This window comes from Anser cygnoides, chromosome 2 (assembly GCF_040182565.1).
Source record: "Anser cygnoides isolate HZ-2024a breed goose chromosome 2, Taihu_goose_T2T_genome, whole genome shotgun sequence".
Classification (NCBI taxonomy): domain Eukaryota; kingdom Metazoa; phylum Chordata; class Aves; order Anseriformes; family Anatidae; genus Anser; species Anser cygnoides.
In genome coordinates, this window is record NC_089874.1 from 131,408,051 (window position 1) to 131,434,170 (window position 26,120).

Below are 26,120 nucleotides of genomic sequence, written 5' to 3' on the forward strand. Positions count from 1 at the left end.
CACTACAATCTGACATGACATCTCTCATATCCCCCATTTGACTATTTTTGTTGTTGTCCTGTAAGCATCTGGGGCCTAACTTTATTTTCAAGTAACTGTCCCTGTTTACACTTACACTGGACATGTCTGTCTCCTCTATTTTGTTACTATCATGTCAGAACCTCCTTTACAGTTGCAGACATCTGGAATAACCTTCAACATTTATGCCTCCCCCACACACTGATTGCTTATAAGTGTCAGCTGAGAACACATCCTTACTTCCTCACCTCAATTCCTCTATGATTTTGGTATTTGTTTCTTACTTCACTGTTTGTATTTTTAATTAAAGCTATAAAATAGCCATAGAATTCCTTTAAATACACAAAACTAAGTTGTATTTACACATTGATAATTTACACTGCTCAGATTTTACAAGCCTGTTCCTTTACCATTCATGAGAATACCTACTGTTTATTTAATGACTACCATATTATAAAATACATATGCTATCTATAAGCTACAGAAGTCTTAAAAACCACACAACCACACACTAATTTAGCATATAAAACTTTGATTCTTTATAAGAGTGATTTCACAGAACATGTGTAATAACAAAAGCACATGCTTTTCCAATTTGCTTGTTATTGTTGTTATTTGTTGTTTCCAAACTGAGAGCTGTATTTGACATTGAGAGAAAAAAGTAGGTTTTGGTGACAAGAGGAAGCTGGGGACTTCTTCTCTGTGCCTTTTTGTTTTGTTATTACAGAAAGCTAGCTGGAGATATGTCTAAGTAAACAATGCAGATGTAGCATGTACAGTCAGTTTCTTGGTTGGTGTAGGGAATGACCATTTTGCTTTAAGCATAAGCAGATGTTTCTATCTGACCATCTGGCCTTTATTTACTTTATCCTAAATCCTATGCTCCTTCCTATACACAGGCAGAAGGAAGGTGGTAGAGATGATTTTTTTTTCTTGGTTGTGGTAGTAAATTGTAATTGAGTTATTTCTTGGTAGCAATAAAAGGGAAGTATAAAAATAAAACATTGCAAGTAAAGAAAACACTTTTACAAGTAAGGCATGAGGAAAGGATTTCTTCATTCAGCAAATCTGGACATTAGACAGTTCAGATCTGAAATGAGCTTGTCTCATCTCTGTTCTGGCCAGAGCCTATCATACCGAAGGCCTATGTACGGCTGACCTGCAGGGAGAACATGACTGAGTCATACATGAGTTACAACATGTATAACATACTGAGTTATACATGAGCCTTGTACACAGTCTCTGCTAAGGGATATGTTTTATTCCCAACTCACCAATTTTCGTTACCTCTATAATATTTTAATTCTGTTCAGCAAACATGATTTTATCTTGATTAAACCTGACAAACTGGAAATTTTAGGGTTGAGAAAGAAAAAATCAAGTAAACACAAACCCTGATTTGGCTAAAAACTTCAGGATACCTCCTTGTACTTAAATTTCCAGTGACTCTGCAGAGCTACTACTCATTATAGATTGAGTTTAAATTATGAAAAAGGTGGGTTTAATATCAACAGGTTCTTACAATGCCTTATATGAAATTCAAAAGTTTTAAGAAATAACCATATTTCCTCACTCTTTACATTGACAGCTAAACAAATAATTTTTTTTTATTATTATTTGCTTTGTTTTGTTTTGTTTTTCATAGTGCCAATGGATTGAATGTTATCTACAGAGACCAGCTTCAAGACATCCAAACATACTGGTTCAGATTTGAATCACATGCAAATCCATATATAAATGGAGTTAATATATTATAACCTAAATTATCTGTTGTGAGATCTAAATATTTCTGTTTGTCTTTCACTAAATGAGATAAAATTAGCTTTGTGCTGGAGACACTTTTGTGTCAGCATATGTCACTGGAACTCAGCTACAGATGCTCCTTTTAGCCCACTGACTGAAGGCAGCCAAGTTTCATTGCAGTCATGAATCTCTTCCTTTATGAATGTGCTACAAAAAAAAGGTTGGTCTGGTTTACTCTTATCATACATTTACCTTAGAAATTGCTTTTACCTACCTTTTGTTCTCAAATGAATGTGAAATTTCCACCCTTCTGAAAACCAAAGATCAGGAATCTATCATAAAAATTCCCGAATGAAACAAACACTTGCAAACATTTATTTTCTATATTTACTACAACACCAGAGACTTTCACTACTTCCATGAATTACATTACACAATTTATGCTTAATTTTCTTTTATTCACTGGGAGACACAAAATATTAACTCTCAACAAGAAGACTCAGACTGAAAGTTAAGTTGGTTGCTACAGTAAGAAAGCCAATTTTTGTTCGTTTGTTTTTTATTATACACTGTGAAGTATATTGACTTCAGTGGGGAAAGGGGTTGACAGACGTATTTTGTAGATGTATTTCTACAAAATGACCCATGCACTTCTAATGATACAATAGCAGAGTTAATTGTTTGACTTGGCTAAGAGGATGATGGCTGAAAATAGCAGTGGTGACTTCCAGCACAAGAGCTACAAGTGAATTTTATGCAGATTAAAAGTTTTGCTAATTGAAATGGCTAAAAACATCTGAACTTGTTTGTGTGTCTTTGTGGTTGTTTTTTCTTTGTTTGTTTGTTTGTTTTGTTTTGTTTTATTTTGTATTTGCCTCAAATGCATATTAAATATATATATTATATATATATATATATTTAAAAACAGGATCCTTAAACAGGACTTAATCAATGAGAAATTAGTTTAGGATCATTGTTTGGCAAAAGCCCTTACCTCTTCTTCACTTTTACACTTTGCTAACTAGACAGAAAATGATTAATCTCTTAATAAGATAGTCTTCTTTGTAGTTGTCAGTGCTGTTGCATTTGAGTGCATCATAAACATTAGATAAGAATTCTCTGAAGTGAAGAAGAGGAGAAAGTGAGGAAGCATTTTAGAGATGAGAGGATTGAAATACAATGAAATTAAAGTCAGAAATATCCTTTCCAAAGGCCAAAATCAGAGTCCTTGGGATTTTTTTGTCTAGCACTTCATCTGGCCAAACATAATATCAATTTAATTCTGCTAAAAATAGGGATTTTCAGGTTATATGTGGAATAGAGACTGTTAAATCAAATACCCAAAGAAAAGATGATACACAATTAGCTTTGAAACATTGGTCTAAGTTACCTGCCTATTGTCACCCAAGAACTTTGTGGCATAACAGGCTGTAAAGCAAAGGGTTTCACATCATCTCAGTTTCACGGGGTTATATTCACCTAAGCTAGACAGGCAGTTAAATTCTTTTGTTTCAGGCCCCATCTCTTCAGCATGCATCTTCCATTTTCTGTAGCATATGAGTAAAATTGCTCCTGGAGAAAAACAATTTATATATAAATTAAAATATATTAATGTAATCTTTGATATGAATCAAGCAGTGACTCTATGAGAAAAACAGTGTATTATTTTTGGAGAACAGGAGAGGTGCCAGAAGAATGGAGGATAGCCAATGTCACTCTGGCCTTCAAGGACAAGAAGGAGGATCCAGGAAACTACAGGCCAGTCAGTCTCACCTCTGTCCCTGGAAAGGTGTTGGAGCAACTTGTTCTGGGTGCCACCTCCAAGCAACTGGAAGAGAAGAAGGTTATGAGGAGTAGTCAGCATGGATTCACCAAGGGGAAATCATGCTTGCCCAAACTCGTTGCTTTCTATGATGGCATCACCAGCTGGGTAGATGGGGGGAGAGCACTGGATGTCATCTACCTTGACTTTAGCAAGGCTTTCGATACTGTCTCCCACGATATCCTGCTAGCAAAGCTGAGAAAGTGTGGGACAGATGAGTGGACAGCAAGATGGGTTGAGAACTGGTTGACTGGCTGAGCTCAAAGGGTGGCGATTGGCAGTGCAGAGTCTGGCTGGAGACCTGTGACTAGCGGTGTTCCCCAGGGGTCGGTGCTGGGTCTGGTCTTGTTCAACATCTTCGTCGACGACCTTGATGAGGGAAAAGTGTCCACTCTCAGTAAATATGGCAACGATACAAAGCTGGGAGGAGTGGCTGACATGCCAGAAGGCTGTGCTGCCATTCAGCAAGACCTGGACAGGCTGGAGAGATGGGCAGGAAGAAACCAAATGAAGAGCATAACAAGAGCAAGTGTAGAGTCCTGCACCTGGGAAGGAACAACTGCACTTATCAGTACAGGCTGGGGGATGACATGCTGGATAGGAGCTCCGTGGAGAAGGACCTGGGAGTCCTGGTAGATGACAAGTTGACCACAAACCAGCAGCGTGCCCTGGTAGTTAAGAAGGCCAATGGGAACTTGGTGTGCATTAAAAGGAGCGTGGCCAGCAGGACAAGGGAGGTGATCCTCCCCCTCTACTCTGCCCTGGTCAGGCCTCACCTGGAATACTGGATCCAGTTCTGGGCTCCCTGGTACAAAAAAGACAGGGATCTCCTAGAAAGAGTCCAGCAGAGGGACACAAAGATGATACGGGGCCTGGGGCATCTTCCCTATGAGGAAAGGCTGAGAGATCTCGGTCTGTTCAGCCTTGAGAAAAGAAGATTGAGAGTGGATCTTATTGATGTTTACAAATATCTTAAGTGTGGGAGACAGAGGGATTTGGACAACCTCTTTTCAGTGGTCTGTGGGGACAGGACAAGGGGCAATGGCCAAAAAATGGAGCACAGGAAGTTCCGCACCGATATGCAAAAGAACTTCTTCATGGTGAGGGTGACGGAGCAGTGGAACAGGCTGCCCAGGGAGGTTGTTGAGACTCCTTCTCTGGAGATATTCAAGGCCCGTCTGGACGCCTACCTGGGCAACCTGCTCTAGGGAACCTGCTTTGGCAGGGGGGATGGACCCGATGATCTCTTGATGTCCCTTCCAACCCCTACAATTCTGTCATTCTGTGATTCTGTGTGATTCTGTGATTCTGTGATTCTGGAAATAAAGACTGTATCATAATGCATAATGAACAAGGAACCTGTATCATGTTGGTATGGACAGTGTTAATTATGTTGTTTCCTAACATATTGAGTTATATAACGTGTACCAATGTCTACACATCTGTATCTTATGGTTTATCCTAAACTGGGGAACCACACAGTCATTAACTAGACCTCCACACTTGAATTAGTGGAGTAAAAATATCTTATCACCTGTTCTTCCTCAGAAAGGGAGAAGACATACAATTTTCCACTGGATTTCACCAATATTTTATGACATTTCTTTTTTAGCATCTTAGCTTCTCATCTGATCTGATTTTCTTCTTTATTTGTTCTGAATTCCTCAGCCCTAGCAGATGGTTGTCGTTTAACACAGAAAGCAGCCAAGCACCACACAGCCCCTCTGTCACAGCCCCTCCTCAATGGGACAGGGTGAGAAAATAAAATGAAAAAGCTCATGGGCTGAGATAAGGACAGAAATATCAGTCACCAGTTCCCAAACAGATTAATGTTATTTATTGCCAAATAATAACAGACTAGAGCAGTGAGAACTAAAGGCAAACTAAAAACACCTTCCTCCCATACATCCTCTTTTACCTCCAAGAGGCACAGGGAAACAGGGAATGGGGGCTGCAGTCCGTGCCTAACACTTCATCTCCGCCACTCCTTCATGGTCACTGTCTGCCCCTGCTCCTCGTGGGGTGCCTCCCATGGGATGTCATCCTTCACGAACTGATCCTGCATGGGCTTCCCACAGGCAGCAGCTCTTCAAGAACTGATCCAGGTATGGATCAGTTGGTGTCCATACCACACCATACTATGGTGTCCATCCATCAGGAGCAAACTGCTCCAACCTGGGTCTCCCACGGGCAGCAGCTCCTGTCAGATCACCTGCTCCTCTGTGGTCTCCTCTCCATGGGCCACAGGTCTGGCCCGGAATCTGCTCCAGTGGGGGCCCTCCACAGGCCGCAGCCTCTGTCAGTGCAGGTCCACCTGCTCCACCGTGGTCTCCTCCACGGGATGCAGCTGGAACCCTGCTCCACCGTGGTACTCCATGGGCTGCAGGGGGACAGCCTGCTTCACCATGGTCCTCACCACAGGCCTCAGGGGACTTCTGCTCTGGCATCTGGAGCACCTCTCCCCCTCCTTCTTCACTGACCTTAGCACCTGCAAGGCTGTTTCTCATTCCTCTCACTCTCCGAGCTGCTGTGTCGCAGCAGGTTTTTTTCCCTTTCTTAAATAGGCTCTCACAGGGGCGCAAACAACATCGCTTATTGGCTAGGCTCTGCAGCCTAGCAGCGGGGCCCTTATCTAACATGGGGCAGCTTCTAGATTTTTCTCAGAGAAGCCACCCCTATGGCCCCCTGCTACCAAAACCTTGCCACATAAACCCACTACACTGCTGAATGGGTCCCCCATGGGCAGTAGCTCCTGCCAGACATCCTGCTTCACCATGGGCTCCTCCACAGGCTGCTGCTCCAACCCAGAGCTGGATCCTGCAGGGGCTCTCCATGGACTGCAGACTCTTTCAGGGCTGTTTCTCTCTACATTTTCTCACTTCTCTTCCCAGCTGCTGTTGTGTAGCAGTTTTTCCCTTAAATCTGCTCTTACTGAGGTGCAAACAGCATTGCTCATTGGCTGAACTCCAGCCAGCAATGGGTTCCTTTTGGAGCCAGCTGAAACTGGCTTTGATCTGACATGGGGCAGCTGCAGGGCTCTGCTCAGAGGCCACCCTTGCAGACCCACCGCTACCAAAACCTTGCCATATAAACCCAAAACACAGTTGTAAGGTAGTTTAGTTCTTCTTCAGTGTGGTGACTACTTCAAATTACTTTGCTTTCTCTTCACATTAATATTTCCAACATTGACATTTCAATGTTAGATTTCTACCAATAATATACACACTGAATTTAAAGGTGAAATTGCAACTATAAAATCAATGTAATAGAGAATTGGGTCTCATCATTGATAATGCACAGTGAATAAAGAAGAATTTAAAAGTTATTTCCCTTCTTTTCCACTAACACATTTGATCCCAGTCCTGGAGTACCTCTTCATCAAGACATGAGCTACCCATACCTCCCAGAAAGGATCCAGTTCTTGAGCATCACAGCACTGTGCCCCCAAAAAACAGGGTTTTTGTAGCTGGTGTCTGAGACAAAACACAGTGAAGTCAATGGAAAGGCGAAGAGTGACTTCAGATGTATTCTGACCAAGTCTTTACAGAATCTGAACAGAATCCAAAAAACAGAAAATGTCTGTGCTGTTATATACACACATTTTCTTCTTAAACCTGCTTATTCCCTGATCACCTTTAAGGTGATATGCCATTAGTTCTGATTGGGTTTTTACTGGCCCTCACTTGCCAGTAGTGACCAAGCACAGAACTAAATCAATCTTTGTCAGAACTGTAATTGAGCACTTCCCTAATTTATGAGACGGGTTTTCCATTAACAACAAAATCTTGAGAATTAAATAAAAACAGACCTTCACAACTGCTGCTGCACTGGTGAATAAAATAAAAACATTGATAAATGTACGCCCCTTTTCCCAGACTGACTTTGAAAAATTCTATGTCACAGACCCAGGTCATATTCTGACAACAATTAGGAACGCTAAAATAAATAGTTGGAAATTCTTTGTTATGACAGGCTATGCAAAGATGTTAGTTTTTGTGTTTTGTTTTGTTCTGTTTTTATTTATTTATTTATTTTATATGTGGTTTTGCCAATTTATACAGTGAATATGAATTATGTTATTACAGTAATTCTGTTACAATTCTTCTGTATTTATATTGTTATGCCCTTTTTAGAGCATGGTAACTTCTTTGTTTTAAATCTGATTCAGCTGATACTTGATGAAAATTTACAAAGAGGGATGGAAATATTTCCTTAAGTTTTGCTGTAATTGTTTCCATTCTTAATTTAAAACACTCAAATTTCAACGTGAAGAATTTTTCTTTTGGTCTTTCTAAAAAAGCTTTGAACGTCTCATCAATTAAGACACTCAAACTAGACCAGATAAATCACTAAAAAATGCAACAGCCATGACAGGGAGATGAATTGATTACCTAATAGGTATTTTCTACATCTATGTGCTACATCTCTAAAAACTTGTATTTATGTGAATAGTTCATTTATGTCAACTATATGGATTTTGTCACCCTTGAATCAAGCCTTGTATTTTATGACTTTGTGAAGGTTAAAAAATAATATTCAGCTGTTTCACTGATTTTACTACCATTCTTCTCCTCCACTTTCTGGTTGTACTTGGATTTGGAAAAGTAATATCATTAAGCAACTTGTTGACACAAAACTTCCAGCATCCCTTTGAAATTAAAATGATGTTTAGAAGGTGCTTACATTAAAGAAACCTAAATGCTGACTCCTTGAAATTCGTTATGCTTAATAATATACCATACTTTTAATATTTTTTTCGTTTATGCAAATACACACATGCATACACTATCTAGAATACTGTCAGTTTATAAACTTGTATTGCCAATGTAAATGTTTTAGATAAATCACTGTTTCAATAAAATTGAACCTATTTTTTTGAAGCACTATAGGAATTGAGAAAAAAAAAAATTACATCATACGTGTTGTAGAAGCAAGGTAAACGGAAAACAGAAAATGAGTGGTGTCTAATTTTTTTTTGTTCATTTGTCCCACTGATAACAGGTGTTTAAATACTTATTATAGATATTAAGTATAGCTTTATTTTATTTTTTTTAATTTCAGTCAGTTCTATAATTTAAAAAATGCAGCAAACATTCAATATACAGGTATGTAGAATCATAGAATATCCTGAGTTGGAAGGGACCCTTAAGGATCATCAAGTCCAACTCTTGACACCGCACAGGTCTACCCAAAAGTTCAGACCATGTGACTAAGTGCACAGTCCAATCTCTTCTTAAATTCAGACAGGCTCGGTGCAGTGACCACTTCCCTGGGGAGCCTGTTCCAGTGTGCAACCACCCTCTCTGTGAAGAACCCCCTCCTGATGTCAAGCCTAAATTTCCCCTGCCTCAGCTTAACCCCGTTCCCGCGGGTCCTGTCACTGGTGTTAATGGAGAAAAGGTCTCCTGCCTCTCAACACCCCCTTACGAGGAAGTTGTAGACTGTGATGAGGTCTCCCCTCAGCCTCCTCTTCTCCAGGCTGAACAGGCCCAGTGACCTCAGCCGTTCCTCGTACGTCTTCCCCTCCAGGCCTTTCACCATCTTCGTAGCCCTCCTCTGTACACTCTCCAACAGTTTCATGTCCTTTTTATACTGTGGTGCCCAGAACTGCACACAGTACTCGAGGTGAGGCCGCACCAGCGCAGAGTAGAGTGGGACAATCACCTCCCTTGACCTACTAGCGATGCCGTGCTTGATGCACCCCAGGACACGGTTGGCCCTCCTGGCCGCCAGGGCACACTGCTGGCTCATATTCAACTTGCTGTCTACCACGACCCCCAGATCCCTCTCTTCTAAGCTGCTCTCCAGCGTCTCATCGCCCAGTCTGTACGTGCAGCCAGGGTTTCCCCGTCCCAGGTGCAGGACCCAGCACTTGCTCTTATTGAACTTCATGCGGTTGGTGATCGCCCAGCTCTCCAACCTATCCAGATCCCTCTGCAAGGCCTTTCCACCCTCATTCGAGTCCACAACTCCTCCAAGTTTGGTGTCATCAGCAAACTTGCTCAAAATACCTTCTATTCCTACATCCAGATCGTTTATAAAAATATTGAAAAGTACCGGCCCTAAAATGGAGCCTTGAGGGACCCCACTGGTGACCGCCCGCCAGCCTGACGCAGCCCCATTTACCATAACCCTTTGGGCCCTGCCCGTTAGCCAACTGCTCACCCATCGTATGATGTTTTTATTTAGCTGTATGGTGGACATTTTGTCCGATAGGATCCTATGGGAAACCGTGTCAAAAGCCTTGCTGAAGTCCAAAAAAATCACATCAGCTGGTTTCCCTTGGTCCATCATACGGGTGATCTTATCATAAAAGGAAATCAGGTTAGTTAGGCAGGACCTACCCTTCACAAACCCATGCTGGCTGGGACCAATGACTGCTTTGTCCCCCAGGTGCGCCTCAATAAGTTCGAGAACCATCTTCTCCATGATTTTACCAGGCATTGACGTGAGACTGACAGGCCTGTAATTGCTAGGGTCTTCTTTCTGACCCTTCTTGTAAATCGGCACAACATTTGCCAGCTTCCAGTCTACCGGGACCTCTCCAAATTCCCAGGATCGTTGAAAAATAATTGAGAGAGGTTCTGTGATGACGTCCGCCAGCTCTTTCAGCACCCGGGGATGAATCCCATCCGGACCCATGGACTTGTAGGGATCCAGGTGGAGCAGCAAATCCCGCACACGTTCAGGGTCGGTTGGGAGTTTGTCATCCCCACCGTCCCGGTCCTCCAGCTCAGGGCACCCTGGGTCCCGAAGCCCATCATCGGCATTGAAGACAGAGGCAAAGAAGGCGTTAAGCGTCTCTGCTTTGCCTATGTCATTGTCTGTGAGGAGACCTTCCCTATCAAGGAGCGGCCCTATGTATTCTTTAGTTCTCCTTTTTCCATTCACATATCTGAAAAAGCCCTTTTTATTTTCTCTCACAGACACAGCCAGCTTCAACTCTAGGTGTGCTTTGGCCACACGAATTTTCTCCCTACAAACACGAACAGCATCCCTGTATTCTTTCCATGACACCTGGCCCTCCTTCCAGTAGCGAAACACTCTCTGTTTCCGCCTAATCTCCATTAGAATGTTCCTGGTCAGCCACGCCGGCCTCCTGCCCCGCCTGCCTGACTTGCGATATTTAGGAATTGCCTGATCTTGTGCTTCTAGGAGGCATCGCTTAAAGAATGACCAGCACTGGTGGACATCGAGGCCTTCAAGAGCAGTTTCCCAGGGGACCTTGATGACTAGTTCCCTGAGCAGCCCTGAGCCCTGAGCCCTGAGCAGTCCGCTTTCCCCATATCTAGGGATGAGGTTTTGGTGGCACTTTTCCTTCTGTCACTGTAAATTTTGAACTCAACCACTTCATGGTCGCTATGACCAAGGCGGCCACCAATCACCACATCTCCCACCAGACCCTCCCTGTTTTCTAGCAACAGGTCTAGGAGGGCACCTTTCCTAGTTGGCTCCGTTAGCACCTGCACCAAGAAGTTATCATCTAGGTGCTTCATGAACCTCCTGGACTTGCTCGTGTCAGCCGTGTGGCACTCCCAGTTAACGTCTGGCAAGTTGAAGTCCCCCATAAGGACAAGGGGAGTTAATCTCGAGGCCTCTCTTAGTTCTGTAAAGAATAATTTATCGGCGCTATCGTCCTGGCCAGGCGGTCTGTAATAGACTCCCACAACGACATCCCCTTTATTCGTTCGTCCCTTGATCCTTACCCAGAGGCTCTCAACTTTGCCATCGCCGACCTGAAGTTCCACACAGTCCAGCGCATGCTTCACATACATCGCCACCCCACCACCTCGCCTACCCTGCCTGTCCCTCCTGAAGAGCCTGTAACCATCTATCGCAACACCCCAGTCACAGGACTCATCCCACCAGGTTTCGCTTATGCCAACGATGTCGTAGTTGCGGGACTGGGCCAGGACTTCTAGCTCATCCATTTTATTCCTCATACTGTGTGTGTTCGTGTAGAAGCACTTCAGTTGCGTCTCCTTACACTCAGCACCTTGTGGATCTGCCCGAAGGACCTCACTGGCACACAGCCCCTCTGATTCTAGCGTACCTTCCCTTAGGTCTTCACCGGCATGCCTGGTTTTAGCCCCTTCCCCCTTCGACTCTAGTTTAAAGCCCTATCTATCAGCCCTGCCAACTCCTGACCAAAGATCCTTACCCCTCTCCGAGAGAGGCACATCCCATCCGGTGCCATCAGGCCCTGTGTAGCATAGACCTTCCCGTGATCAAAGAACCCAAAGTTCTGCTGGTCACACCAGTCTCGAAGCCACAAGTTTATGTGAACAGCACGCCTTTCAGCTTCGATCCCCCCTATCGGAAGGACAGAGGCAAACACAACCTGTGCCCCTGATCCTCTAAGTAGTCGCCCCAAATCCCTAAAGTCTCTTTTGATCGCCTTCGGACTTCTCGTTGCTACTTCATCGCTACCAGCCTGAAAGACCAGTAGCGGGTAGTAGTCAGTGGGCCGTACCAGGCGCTTGACTTTCTTGGCGAAGTCTCTCACCCAAGCCCCAGGGAGGCAACAGACTTCTCTGCGGGTTGGGTCCGGTCGGCATATTGGTCCCTCTGTCCCTTTCAGAAGGGAGCCCCCCATAACAATAGCCCTTCTTTCTTTTTTGAAGGATGATGTGGCAATGCGATGTGTAGGTCGCCTTGTCTTAGGCGCCCCCTCCAACTGGGACGGGTTTTTATCTACTTTGTCATTCAGATTGTCTTGTTCTAGTCCTTCATATCGATTATTTAAGGGTAGATGAGAAGGTGAGGTGGGCAGAGAGAGGGCTCGCCTACCACCCCGAATAGGCACCTGCCTCCATTCCCCCCCTTGAACTAGGTCTCCTCCCGCTGCCTGGCAGGAGGAGGGAACCTCCGTCTTCTGCATAACAAGAGATGCCTGTGCTGTGGCAGGCTCATGAGCCTGCCTCAGAGAGGGTAGAGTGCACCTCCACCAGTCAATTTCCATCTCCGATTCCCTGATGCTCCTGAGCCTGTTCACCTCCTCCCGGAGCACCGCTACCTGGCTGAGCAGTTCTTCAACCTGGGCACACCTCCCACAGGCATACCCACCACTGCTGTCGGAGACCGACAGAAGGCTGGGGCACACTCTGCAGCCCAGGACCTGGACGGCTGCGTGTTTCCCGGAGCCCTCCGTCTGAGTAGCCACCCTGGTGACCGTGGCTGGAGATGCCGCACGAGATGCGGAGGCCACGGTTTTCTGCCTGGTTGATACCATGGTCAGGTTCTACGCAAGCAGGTTACAAGCACGGAAGGGAGAGGCAGCTGCAACAGAGCGACGATGGGTCCCTGCCCTTCCTGCCCGCGCTAACTGCCTCGCTAACTGCCGCGTCACTCCCCCCGCGTCACTCCCTGTTTGCCGGCCCTGCTCGCCGCGCTCCTGGTCGCTCGCGCTCCCTAAGGACTGCCTTTGAACGGCCGGGGGGAGGAGCTGTCGCTGACGCTGCTGGCTCCGCCTACGCCTCGTCAGCCTCCCTCACAAGGGCTGCCGGTGCCTGGCGGCTCCCTCACGTAGGCTCGATGCCCGAAAAATAGCCCTGCCTGTCCCGATCCTGCGCTCCGCTGCAGCACACGTCTGCCCCAGAGCCGGTCGCCTCGGCAAGGTACATAACCACAAGCAAAACTGAACATGGATATGCACTAGTGGAATAGGGAAAGAGGATGCAAAATAACCTCTAAATGAAGATCTTCATCTGAGAGATGGAAGTAGAATCACAGAATCATAGAATCATAGAATATCCTGAGTTGGAAGGGACCCATAAGGATCATCGAGTCCAACTCCTGGCACCACACAGGTCTGCCCAAAGTTTAGACCATGTGACTAAGTTCACAGTCCAATCCCTTCTTAAATTCAGACAGGCTTGGTGCAGTGACTACTTCACTGGGGAGCCTGTTTCAGTGTGCGACCACCCTTTCGTCGAAGAACCTCTTCCTGATGTATAGCCTAAACTTCCCCTGTCGCAGCTTAACACCATTCCCACGGGTCCTGTCACTGGTGATAATGGAGAATAGGTCACCTACCTCTCCACTCCTCCTCGCGAGGAAGTTGTAAACTGCGATGAGGTCTCCCCCTCAGCCTCCTCTTCTCCAGGCTGAACAGGCCGAGTGACCTCAGCCGCTCCTCATATGCCTTCCCCTCTAGGCCCTTCACCATCTTTGTCGCCCTCCTCTGGACGCTCTCCAATAGTTTAATGTACTTTTTGGACTGTGGTGCCCAGAACTGCACACAGTACTTGAGGTGAGCCCGCACCAGCGCAGAGTAGAGTGGGACAATCACTTCCCTCGACAAGCTAGCAATGCCGTGCTTGATGCATCCCAGGATACGGTTGGCCCTCCTGGCTGCCAGGGCACACTGCTGGCTCATATTCAACTTGCTGTCTACCACAACCCCCAGATCCCTCTCTGTGGGGCTGCTTTCCAGCATCTCGTTGCCCAGTCTGTACGTATAGCCAGGGTTGCCCCGTCCCAGGTGCAGGACCCGGCACTTGCTTTTGTTAAACTTCATGTGGTTGGTGATTGCCCAGCTCTCCAGTCTGTCCAGATCTCTCTGCAAGGCCTTTCCACCCTCATCTGAGTCCACAACTCCTCCAAGTTTGGTGTCGTCGGCAAATCTGCTCAAAACACCTTCTAGTCTTACATCCAAATCATTTATAAAAACATTGAAGAGGACTGGCCCTAAAATGGAGCCTTGAGGGACCCCACTAGTGACCATCCGCCAGCCAGATGTGGCCCCATTTACCACAACCCTTTGAGCCCTGCCCATCAGCCAATTGTTCACCCATTGTATGATGTTTTTGTTAAGTTGTATGCTGGACATTTTGTCCAGTAGGATCCTATGGGAAACTGTGTCAAAAGCTTTGGTGAAGTCCAAAAAGATCATATCAGCTGGTTTCCCTTGATCGACTAGATGGGTGATCTTATCATAAAAAGAAATCAAATTTGTTAGGCAGGACCTACCCCTCATGAACCCATGTTGGCTGGGACCAATGACTGCATTGTCCCCCAGGTGCGCTTCAGTAACTTCAAGGATCATCCTCTCCATAATTTTACCAGGCACTGACGTGAGACTGACAGGCCTGTAATTGCTAGGGTCTTCTTTCTTACCCTTCTTGAAAATTGGCACAACATTTGCCAGCTTCCAGTCCAATGGGACCTCTCCAGATTCCCAAGATCATTGAAAAATAATTGAGAGAGGTCCCGCAATGACATCAGCCAGCTCTTTAAGCACCCAGGGATGAATCCCATCCGGACCCATGGAGTTGTATGGATCCAGGTGGAGCAGCAATTCCCGCACACGTTCAGGGTTGGTTGGGAGTTTGTCATTCCCACCATCATGGTCCTCCAGCTCAGGGTACCCTGGGTCCCGAAGCCCATCATCAGTGTTGAAGAAGAGGCAAAGAAGGCATTAAACGTCTCTGCTTTGCCTATGTCATTGTCTGTGAGGAGACCCTCCCCATCTAGTAGCAAACCTATGTTTTCTTTGGTTCCCCTTTGTTTTTTTCTGTTCACATATCTAAAAAAAGCTTTTTTATTGTCTCCCACAGACATGGCCAGCTTCAACTCTAGTTGGGCTTTGGCCACACAAATTTTCTCCCTACAAACACGAACAGTATCCCTGTATTCCTTCCTCGTCGCCTGATCCTCCTTCCAGCAGCCGTACACTGTCTTTTTTCGCCTAAGCTCCAGTAGAAGTTCCCTGGTCAGCCACGCCGGCCTTTTGCCCCGCTTGCCTGACTTCTGATATTTTGGAATCGCCTGATCTTGTGCTTTTAGGAGGCAGTGCTTAAAGACTGACCGGCACTGATGGACGCCAATGCCTTCAAAAGCAGTTTCCTTGATGACTAGTTCCCTGAGCAGCCTGAAGTCTGCTTTCCCCATATCCAGGGCTGAAGTTTTGGTGACAGTTTTCCTTCTGTCACCATAAATTCTTAACTCAACCACTTCATGGTCACTATGACCGAGATGGCCGCCAATTGCCACGTCTCCCACAAGACCCTTTCTGTTCTCCAGCAACAAATCTAGGAGGGCACCTTTCCTAGTTGGCTCTCTTAGCACCTGCACCAAGTATTTATCATCTAGGTGCTTTATGAACCTCCTGGACTTGCTTGTGTCAGCCATGTGGTGATCCCAGTTGATGTCTGGCAAATTGAAATCCCCCATTAGGACAAGGGGAGTTGATCTCGAGGCATTTCTTAGTTCTGCAAAGAATAATTCATCGGCGTTGTCGTCCTGGCCAGGCGGTCTGTAATAGACTCCCACAAACACATCCCCTTTATTTGTTCGTCCCTTGATCCTTACCCAGAGGCTCTCAACTTTGCCATCGCCAACCTGAAGTTCCACACAGTCCAGCGCATGCTTCACAGACATCGCCACCCCACCACCTCACCTACCCTGCCTGTCCCTCTTGAAGAGCCTGTAACCATCTATTGCAACACCCCAGTCACAGGACTCATCCCACCAGGTTTCACTTATGCTGATGATGTCGTAGCTGCGGGACTGGGCCAAGACTTCTAGCTCATCCATTTTCTCCCTCATACTGCGTGCGTTTGTGTAGAAGCACTTCAAATGCGCCTCCCTACACGCAACACCTTGTGTAGCCGACCGAAGGACCTCACTAGCACACAGTCCCTCTGATTCTAGCGCCCCATCCCTTAGCTTATCACCAGCGTGCCTGGTTTTATCCCCTTCCCCCTTTTACTCTAGTTTAAAGCCCTAAAGTAAAGGAATAGCTTTATTGGATGTTCCAGAGAGAGCACTGTGGCATTCTAATGGATATCTGTCCATTCGAAGTATCGTTCACATACACAAAAAATGTTGTAAACACCTCAGATTAGCAGTTGCTTTAAATTAACATCATGCTGCCTTAAGTCAAACCTAAAACATAAGACCTAACATGAAAGACTTTGAGGTACTGAAAGGAGAATGAAAATTGGAATTGGAAGTTTAAGGCAGGACTGTTAGAGGAAAAAGAAAAATCCAAACTGCACACATTCAGTGGAAATGAAAAACTTTAGAAGTAATCCTCACAACACAGGGACAGAAAGGAATTTTATAAGCATCATACAGCTGGAAACTGGTGTTGTGAATTTGGTCCATGTTGTGTATGTGAAGTACTTCATTAGGAGGCATCCCAATGCTCCTGTTGTCTGGGCAGGTGAGGTTTGTCCTCCCTTTTGGGTTAGATGGAGGGACAGCTGGGCTCAGCAACTCCATTTCCTATATTCTGGAAATATAGGACATGGAGCAGCTTACTAGAAGGATAACAAAAGCAATAGAAGACTCAGTCTCCCTGGCTTCTAGTTGTGGGTCAACATTGAAGTCTTTGGTCCCCAGACTCCACCTGGTCAAGTGCACTCTCATGCCTACTGCTGATGCTTGTACTTTCTATGGAAAAGCTAGAGGAACAGAGCAAGAAAGAAAAAAAGGGGAAAAAAATGCAAAGTGGCACAAATCCCTTCCTGCCAAACTAATCTCTCTTTATCAGTAGTCAGTGAATAAAACTTTTATATCACCACTCTTTAGATGCTATAGATTCAGCTTTTCTAGCCTTAGTCACACATCCATATTGTATCAAGCCTTAACTTTTCATATTCTCAGCCTACTGCTTAAGTATATTCAGTCATCAACCTCTAGTGACCAGCTTCTCTTTTCCACAGTCATGATACTGGGTCATAGCCTCCAGCCCATGATGACTTTACAGTCCTGCACCCAGCAAGGACAATTGTACTTATCTACCCTCTGAGATGAAGACCTTTTTTTTTTTTTTTTCCTCTGCACTCTCCTGGCCCCCCAAACAACTACATGCTCTTCTGCTTTCCGTGGCTCCAGATACTGAGGCAGTACTTTTGCTTGTACCATTTTGTAGAAACTGGAACAAAGATTACTACCTAAATTAATGACCTAATAGCTTGTTTGGAACAGGACTGTGAGCTCTTCAGTGCTTGATTCCTTTAATCAAAGATCAGATCTGGGATTTAACTAGTGTTGATGGCAATAAAGAGATTCAATAGGTCAGGGGTTAGGAAAAGACTATAAAATGTAAAGAAGAAGCCCTCCACTGATTGTTTTTGGAGAATCTTTAGCTGTGACCGCCACAATGCCATCTTGTTGACAATTTCTGATTGTTTTCAGTTTAGGTGACTGCTTTCCAAAGGTGAGCATCATGTTCAATATGAACGTTTATTTCACCTCATCCTCAGTGGATTATTGGATGTCATTTAGAAGTTACACAGAGAATCACAGAATGGTTGACATTGTGGACCTACTGAGATCATCAAGTGTACTCCCCCTGCTCAACCAAGGTCACCTAGAGCTGGTCGCCCAGGACCGTGCCTTAAACATCTTAAAGATCCTTAAACATCCTTAAACATGTGCCTTAAGATCTTAAACATCTCAACAAATGGAGGCTCCAGAACCTCACTGGGCAACTTGTTCCAGTGCTTGACCACCTTAACAATAGTGTTCCACAGATTGAATTTCATATTTTCTAAACTATTTCCATTGCCTTTTATTTTGTCAGGACTCTACTGAGAAGACTCTGGTTCCTTCTTCTTCATTCTGCATCAGGTGGTTATTTATCCCTATATTCATAGGAATTCCCTGAGCCTTCTCACTTCTGGGCTGAACAGTCCCAGCTCACTAAGCAACTCCTTGTATAAAAGATGCTTCAGTCCCTTGACCGTCTTTGTGTCCCAGTGAGTCCATATCCTTCTTGCACTATGGAGCCCAGAACTTATGGAAAGAGTCAGTGGCCTCATTCAAGTGAACTGTGGACTGCTCACAATCTAAGAAAAATAATAATAAAAATAAAATAAAATAAACTGAAGTGGCACAGAAAGGTACCTTTACTGGTTGTTTGTTATAATGTCAGCAGTGAGATGCATTAGAAGAGAAGCTGAAATATCCTCTTACCTCTACTTTTAGTCCTTCACTTCCAGTTAAGGCACACAGTTTACTCCCCCACACCCCCAAGAGTGCTCATTTTCTGGATAAATAGAGGGATTATGTTTCCAGGGTTGTTGATCTGACACCTTTCACAGATCTAAATTGATTTAAAGTTCTAACAACAATTATTCATACATTGTATGAGGCATTTTCATTGGCATTGCATCAGATCTGCTTGTCCTTTAGATATGATACTGTGTCAAAGGAATCATGCTTTTATCATAATGTTTTATCAATGCTTTATGCAATGGAAAATTTTTTTGCTCTTTGAAATGTTGAAGAAGATACATTTTGTAAAGTAAACATTTGCATTTCTAACAAAATATTTCAGCTTAATAGCTGTCAAGTTTTAGAGAGTCAAAGATGAAAAACAAAATATTTCAGCATTCTATTCTAACAATATATGCACACCAGAAGCATTTTTTAACAGTTTTAACTTCCTTATTCCTGTTTTTAATAATGTGTAATTTTTATGCAGACAATTTTATGCTGACAGTGTCTATGTGAAGTTTTAGCCAGATACAGATTAAAACAGTTAAGGTATAAACCCCTGAAAAATGGGGTTTATAATGGAAATGGCAACTGACCCTTAACTGTAGCGGTGCTACCGGATGCTGCTATAATAAGCTTCCCTAGATGCCATGGTGTAAATGTATTAGCTGTACTAAGAGACCCACTCCTGGTATAATTATGTTAGGAACCAATAAGACAGCTCAGAAATCAATATGCTAAGACAGATAGAGTAAAGGACCACGGCCAGCAAACTGGGAATAGATTAGTCTGGCAGGTCCCTAGCTGAGCCATGAAGAAGGGGATATCTCTGCTGTTGTAAGAAAGCCATTAATTGTAAATTTTCCTGAACAAGGAACTTGAAGGGAGAGCTTAGGCTGTTGTTCATACCATTCAGTGTAGGCTGCAACTATTATTGATCAACAGTTAAGCTTTTTATTCTGATTTCAAAATCTAACAGTGAAAAAAAAAAAAAAAAACAAACTAAATGTGTAGGAAGGGGGTGCTTCTTTTGTTTTATTTCTTAAAGAGACCATCTTAACCATTTACCACTAGGTTTTCCCTTTTAATTTGGTTTAACCATTTTGAAAATAATAGCACACTGTAAATTTTTTCTAGGTTCCCTTGTCCAAAAGCAGTTAGCCCTGTAGAACTGCACTAATTATCTAGTCAATAAAATTCTGCAAGTGCAATATGACTGATTTGATGTGTTAAAAATAGGTACTGCTCTTAACAGCATTTTTAAAATGTCCAATCAAATTAACCTGTGCCATTAAATACTATCATGCTCTCTAATAATTAAATCTATGACAATGAGAATTTTGCTGCTCTAATTTTAAGTAATTTCAGTGGATTTTTTTCTGGCTTTTTTAATGTAAAAGAGTAATTTGCTTAATAAACAGAAACATAGTATAAATCAATGACAGTTGTAGGAAAAAAAATAAAATAAATGGAAAGGAAACAAAGGACAACCTTTTGTGGTTACAGTACGGCACATCTGCTCATGTCCAATCAAACTTTCAAAAGCGTAGTAGTAAACAAAAGCAGCCATCAAGCAGGGACAAAGTCAGAGACATAAGTGGTCTGAATGAGTGTGCAATTTCTGCCCATATGACCATCCTGACACAATTGCTCTAATTTTCTTTCCAGAAATGACTGATAAAAGATTTAGGTAATTGCTATGGAGACAGACTTCCTTCCATCACGGGGTATCTTGAATAATACAGCCTCAGGGTCATAAGATGGAGTGTCAGTTTCTGCAGAGTCCTAAATTAATACTTGTCCCTGTTTCAGCTATACTTCCTGTACATCTAATGAAGTGAATGTAATTTATTTTGACAATGTATTGAAAATCACTTGATCAAATGACTATTCTGTAATGAACACAAAATACCATATAGCCTTGAAAACTATACCTAAAAAAAGACATAAATACACATCAATTCTTCAGAACACATATTCCTCTCCTTCTGAAAATGTTGCATGTATTCAACATAAGGTAAAATAAAATAGTTTCTAAAAGCTCAACTATTCATGTGATTGTTAAAAAAAATAGCTTTCTGTGGTGTCTCAGTTTGACCTATGTCCATTCAGATTCTGACCTTGTCCCCTATAACAAAAGTTAATTTATCTAGGTGATCTCTGTACTCCCAAGTATTGAATAGTACTCAAATAAATAAATAAATAAATAAATCAGAAAGTCCCAAAAAAAAGCTAGTTACTAGTAAGAAGTTTTCAAAATATTGTGGATCAGATCCAATGAAAACTAAAGTCCATGCATGAACAGTCCATTTTTAGGCAAATCTTACACACCCACCACTAAAATTTCATAGCTTCAGACAGTTTGTAGTACACTGTCTGGAGTATTATGACACATTCAGCAGCTAATGAAATCAGGTGGGTGCAAATGGAAGATACCCACACAGCTGTCACATATTGCTCACAATTATAGAAGCTATCAAAAAGCTACAATTCATGCCATTCCTAATGACAAAGATTCCTTCTGGAATATTGTGTGAGTGCTTTATAACATTTTAATTTTAAAGTACCTGAGTTTTTTAAGGGCAAACATGACCATTTTCAAACACACAGCAAGATGTAAGTATGTTGATCATTATTTTCTTTCCCCACTCTTTTAGAGGAAATATAGCTGTTTTCAAGACATATATAAAAAAAAATCACATCTGAAATGAACATGAAGTGATTGAAGATGTTTTGAAAACTGAGTAAACCTGTCATGAGCTTGCCAAGGCTGCCAATGTAAAGGCAAACAGTTGTACAATGGCAGTAGAGAGGTACTGTGTTGTGTTTAAATACAGCCAGGCAGAAGCCAGTGGATAATGCTCAGTAATGGGTTAATCAATACTTATTATGGTTTTATTGGTTCACTAAAGAGAGAACAGAACCTAGTGAGCACAGAGTCGAAAAATCACTGCATCTGATCTAGATAACATCTTCTCTCCCTTAGGGATTTCCCTATTCAAGAATCCAATTTACCATGCCTGATTGACAAGGATTGGATCCTAGGGAATCACATAACTCTTTTTAGGACCCAATAAAATCCTAATGGATTTGTCTGACCCGTCAGGAGATTCAAGTTTTACTAAACTGAGGGGCTTTGTTGCAATTAGCCTGTATTCTACTTGCAGTTGAAAAACTAAGCTATTAGGAGTCATTGCTTTCTAAAATGCTGGAGTCGTGCTGGGTTGTGAATGCTAGATAGAGTTACCTTTCTTTGCAAAAGGAGACTCTTACAATGGATTCTAAAATTCAAAAAGCTTAATGTTAAATCACATTAAATCGGTGACCCAAATGATGAAAAATAGTATCTTTCAAGTTAAGGGTAATACTTTTCTTTTGCATCTTATGCTATTTAAAAGATATCATTCAACAGATTTCAGCCATTGAAATACATTGTCAAGAATAAAAATATTATTTAAACTAGTACATTTAATACTTTTTAAAAAACAGGATAAATAGATGAAGACAATGTGCTAGAAATCCTTTGTGTCAAACTGTTAATCATTGTGGAAAACTACTTCCTAATATTTCAATTTTGTTGATATAATCTTTTCCTTTTCATTTTATTCCTGTGGATATTTGTATGAAAAAGCATATTGGTTCAAGACTGCATTTCTGTTCATTTCACTCAGAGCCCTAGCCTGCCATGCAGTAGCAGAAAGGGAGTAAGGTGTGAGAACTTAAATGTTGTGGCAGCCTACTTCTTGCCTGGAAAAGTAACAGGAGTGCTCTAGATTGGATCCCAAATAGTGGGTATCACAGTCTTGGATTAATGATCTAACCTGTACCAGACTACACTACATAGCTTCATCTTTGCTGAAAACATTATGTATCAAACCTAGTGATTCTTTATTACCAAAATTGAAATAATGTATTTTTTCTGAGCAGCAAGTTTACATGGACAGCAACGGTCTTGACCACTGACTGCTACAATGGTACATATTAATCTGTTTTCCACATGAGAACTATGAAAGCTATTTAATGCATCATTTTGTGATTAGAGTCATACAAGATTATTTGCAGAATTTCAGCAGCTGTTACTTTCTTTTCCTTTTACAGCATTTTTGTAACGAAAAAGGGTTGTTGTAGTACTACATAGACAACCCTTCTTTATATTGTAGTTCTTGATTGCTTTATAGAAATGAATATAAAAGTAGAAATGGCTATAAAATGAAATAAAAAGTAAGCAACAGGCACATATTAAAGCAATATGAATTTTAATCTACAAATCTCTTCCTCTGGAAGTGAAGAATGAAGAAATACCAGCAACACTTCTTTGGGGATTTTCCTCCCTCTTATTCCTTCAAGATGATAGAGTTTGCCAAGAATATCAAAACTAATCTGGTAAATGTTCAGTGGTCGGCTTCAGACTACTGTCATCTGTTCTCCACATCCTTGTTATTTCCCAAGAACACAGAAATATCTGGAGCAGGGATTCTTCAAAAAGAAGAAAGCTTTAAGTTGTATTAAACTTCACAGTCACACTTACCTTACTCAGTGGAGTAAGAAAAAAGCTCCTCTGAGGTCTTGTTTCCAGCCTCTGCACATCTGTCTCTAGAAATCCAAACCTATGCTTCATCTGTCTTCACAGATGTCCTTAGACAGACTGAAACTTATTTCACTTACCTTCAGCTAAAACTGAAGAATTGAACAAAACTTAGCATCTAGGCTACTTCTGCAGTCAATGGAGAAAGATGAGCATATTTGGAAGGTGATTAATCTCATGCTACAGTAGGGACCATGAAAGTCTCTTGGAAATGCTTATATGGAAGAAACTCAGATGATCAGTTGAAAGTAGACCTACAATTTGGAAATGTTTAAAATTGAACTAAGCACATCTCTCCCTAAGTCATGAAGGTGGCTGGGTAAAAGAGAACAAAACTAAAGAACAAATAAATCCTCAAAAGATTTTAAATGTTTTCTAAACAGTGGAACCATTTTTACAGTTCAGATATTTAAATTTCTCTATCTATATTTTCTGTCTAGATATATCTAGACAGCTAATAAAAATTGTGATGGATTTTCCTTAGAAAACATTCCTCACCCACAGATCAGCTATTTTTCAGTTCATAGTGACTTATTTAATGGAAACTTAATGCTTGAGGAAAGTATATATTGAACAGCACTAGATCTTAAAGTCTTTTATTTATTTAAAGAAAAACAACAGTGTGGTAAATGGCAAGTCAGTTATCCCATATCATCCCCTTGTTGTGCTGTGTTTTATGGTAGGTTTTCAACCATTTATAGTGTGGAACATATTTTAATAGATGGATTATTTAAAGTTCGTGTTACCTCTCCCAACTCAGAGCCACACAGACCACTTCCCTTCTTTTTGATTGCCTGGCACTTCTCTAGTAAGTAGACTAATCACTTCCAATGAAAATTAATGTTAGGAAAGTATGTAGTTCAAAATTTCTAGAAGTGAATATTGGCTTGGAAAGCCCATCTTGATACACAAAAACTGCATTCCTTTTTAGAGAAGAGCTAACCATCTTTTTTGAAAGTTGAATTTCTTATAACATGCATGTAAGATATCTCTAGACCACTTTAGAAATACTTTTGGAATTTTAAAATTAAAACGAAGTTTTCAATTGAAAAAATTCACTACAGTTTCAATTTGTAAAACTCTCCACTTGGCTCTCAAAAACCAAGCTGCAATGTAACAATAAGACAACTATACTGCTATTCAAAAAGGTTTCTCATTTGAAAAACATCACTGGTTTGAACATGCCCAACCCTCTCAATGTAGAGGAGTGATAAAGTGTAGCTAAGTAGTTCCAGGTAGCTGCACCACTTAGAATCCAATAAAAAAAACACAAAAGTTCCAAAAATAAATCCACTTTTTGAAGTTCCAGTCTACGCAGATGCACATCATGGCATACCTAAAATGTCGTGGATACTGAGTCTACTCTCTCTGTCCTGAAAATCAGACTGATTTGGCTTGGGTGCCAAATGCTCCTATACATTAATTCAAACACCTGGGTTGATAAACTGAATTTGTGCTGAACCTGGAATATCACTGCTTTCCTTGACAGTAACATTTCCTGATTTTATTGAAATGCAGCTTTCTGTCAAGAATTATGAATTGCCTACTTTTCTTGTTTTCTGATGTGAAGTTGGTATGAATACAAGCTATACATTCTCAGGATATCTTCTTTTTTACTTAGTATTTTAAAAATGTTTCAAAGAGATCTAAAGTTTCAGTCAAACACAGGCTATTTTCTCATTTTCTATGAACATTTTGTTTGTTTTTAAAATATAAATTTATTCTTACACAGTGAAAAAAATGTTGTTTTTGTTTGTTTGTTTTACTTTTCATTACAAGTTGAAGTGGAGAATAAAGTCCTAAACTTACTGGTCGTAAACCAAGTTGTATGTATACACATATACATTTATACACAAATTTTTATACACATGCATGAATATTTCTTTGGCCATATACGTAACACAATATATAGTCTTGTTTATAACAGAAACAAAACAAATGCAGAAGACATTACGCCCTATGAAATATCCTGCTGTATTATTTTATTGATGATTCATTTATTTCTGTTTGGTTCCTTTAATAACTTAGTGCAAAGTGACTATGACCTTTTAAAGTTGTTCCATATATTTAATGGCCTTTTACTTGAAGACTTCTCACTACTTTGTTATAGAAATAAATAATTTAGCAACAATCTAAATTTTAAAAATAATAATAATAATCTTTATTCTGCTTCTTAAATTAAAGCTCCCATATCTACTTTGAGTGTCTTTGACTGCTAAGTGAATAATATTAAGAAAAAGTACTTATCAATGCTGCAGAAAAGAAAGTTTGTTTTTAGGCTTTTTTTCTCATGCCAAAGCACAGGTGCTTCAGATACACCTAATTACAGCAGTAATTAAAGTTATTACCTTACCTGTTTATTCAAGGGCACAAGGACTTCTAATGGGAACAAATCAAGATATAAAGACTTGCTGTCAATTAGGCCTGAAGGCTTGAGGAGATAATGGAGGAGGTTTGGAGTCAGGTTTCAGTTTTATACAATAACAAAAATAGCAATTCAGCACCTCTTACTTTTCCTGGAACCATCCCAACAGTTCAGGAGAAGAAAGACAAGAAGATTACCTGGGTAACACAATCTTAAGGGCACAAGAGAATAATGGTGTTCTCCCATAGGCACATCTATGGCAGAGCCTGCTGCTAGCAGAAGATGGGACTGCTACAAATATAAGCCTATCAACCTGAGAACAACAAATCTGTTCAGCTTCTTGTCACAGATCTTGTCAATACAGTGCAGGCCATGAAGGACACGTGAAATGTGACTCTGCTGTGGTCAGTGCATTCTTGAGTCCCTGTCTTAGTAAAATGGCTTGACATGACTAGTGCTACTTTCACAGAGATGTAATTTAGGACTGACAGTACATTGAAAATATCCTTTTGCTGCACGTTTTCTTAGGGTGCCTTTTAAAGTAAGGAAGGAGGAACTATGGCAACTATAGGGCAAGACAGGTGACTTGCTGAACTTCTGTACTTGTTCTATCGTCAGTTCTATCATTTTGAACCTAT

The 26,120-nt window shown here is 41.8% G+C and overlaps 1 long non-coding RNA gene across 1 annotated transcript in view; it reads right to left on the reverse strand.

Moving 5' to 3' along the window:
* Window positions 1-309: 309 nt before the first annotated feature.
* LOC125181596 (uncharacterized) overlaps window positions 310-26,120 on the reverse strand; it is a 34,633-nt gene continuing 8,822 nt past the window's right edge. Inside the window, exons 3-4 of the long non-coding RNA XR_007160466.2 lie at window positions 3,241-3,333; window positions 310-1,177 (exon numbers count right to left, since the gene is read on the reverse strand). This is a non-coding gene — a long non-coding RNA (uncharacterized lncRNA). The remainder of the gene's footprint in view (window positions 1,178-3,240; window positions 3,334-26,120) is intronic.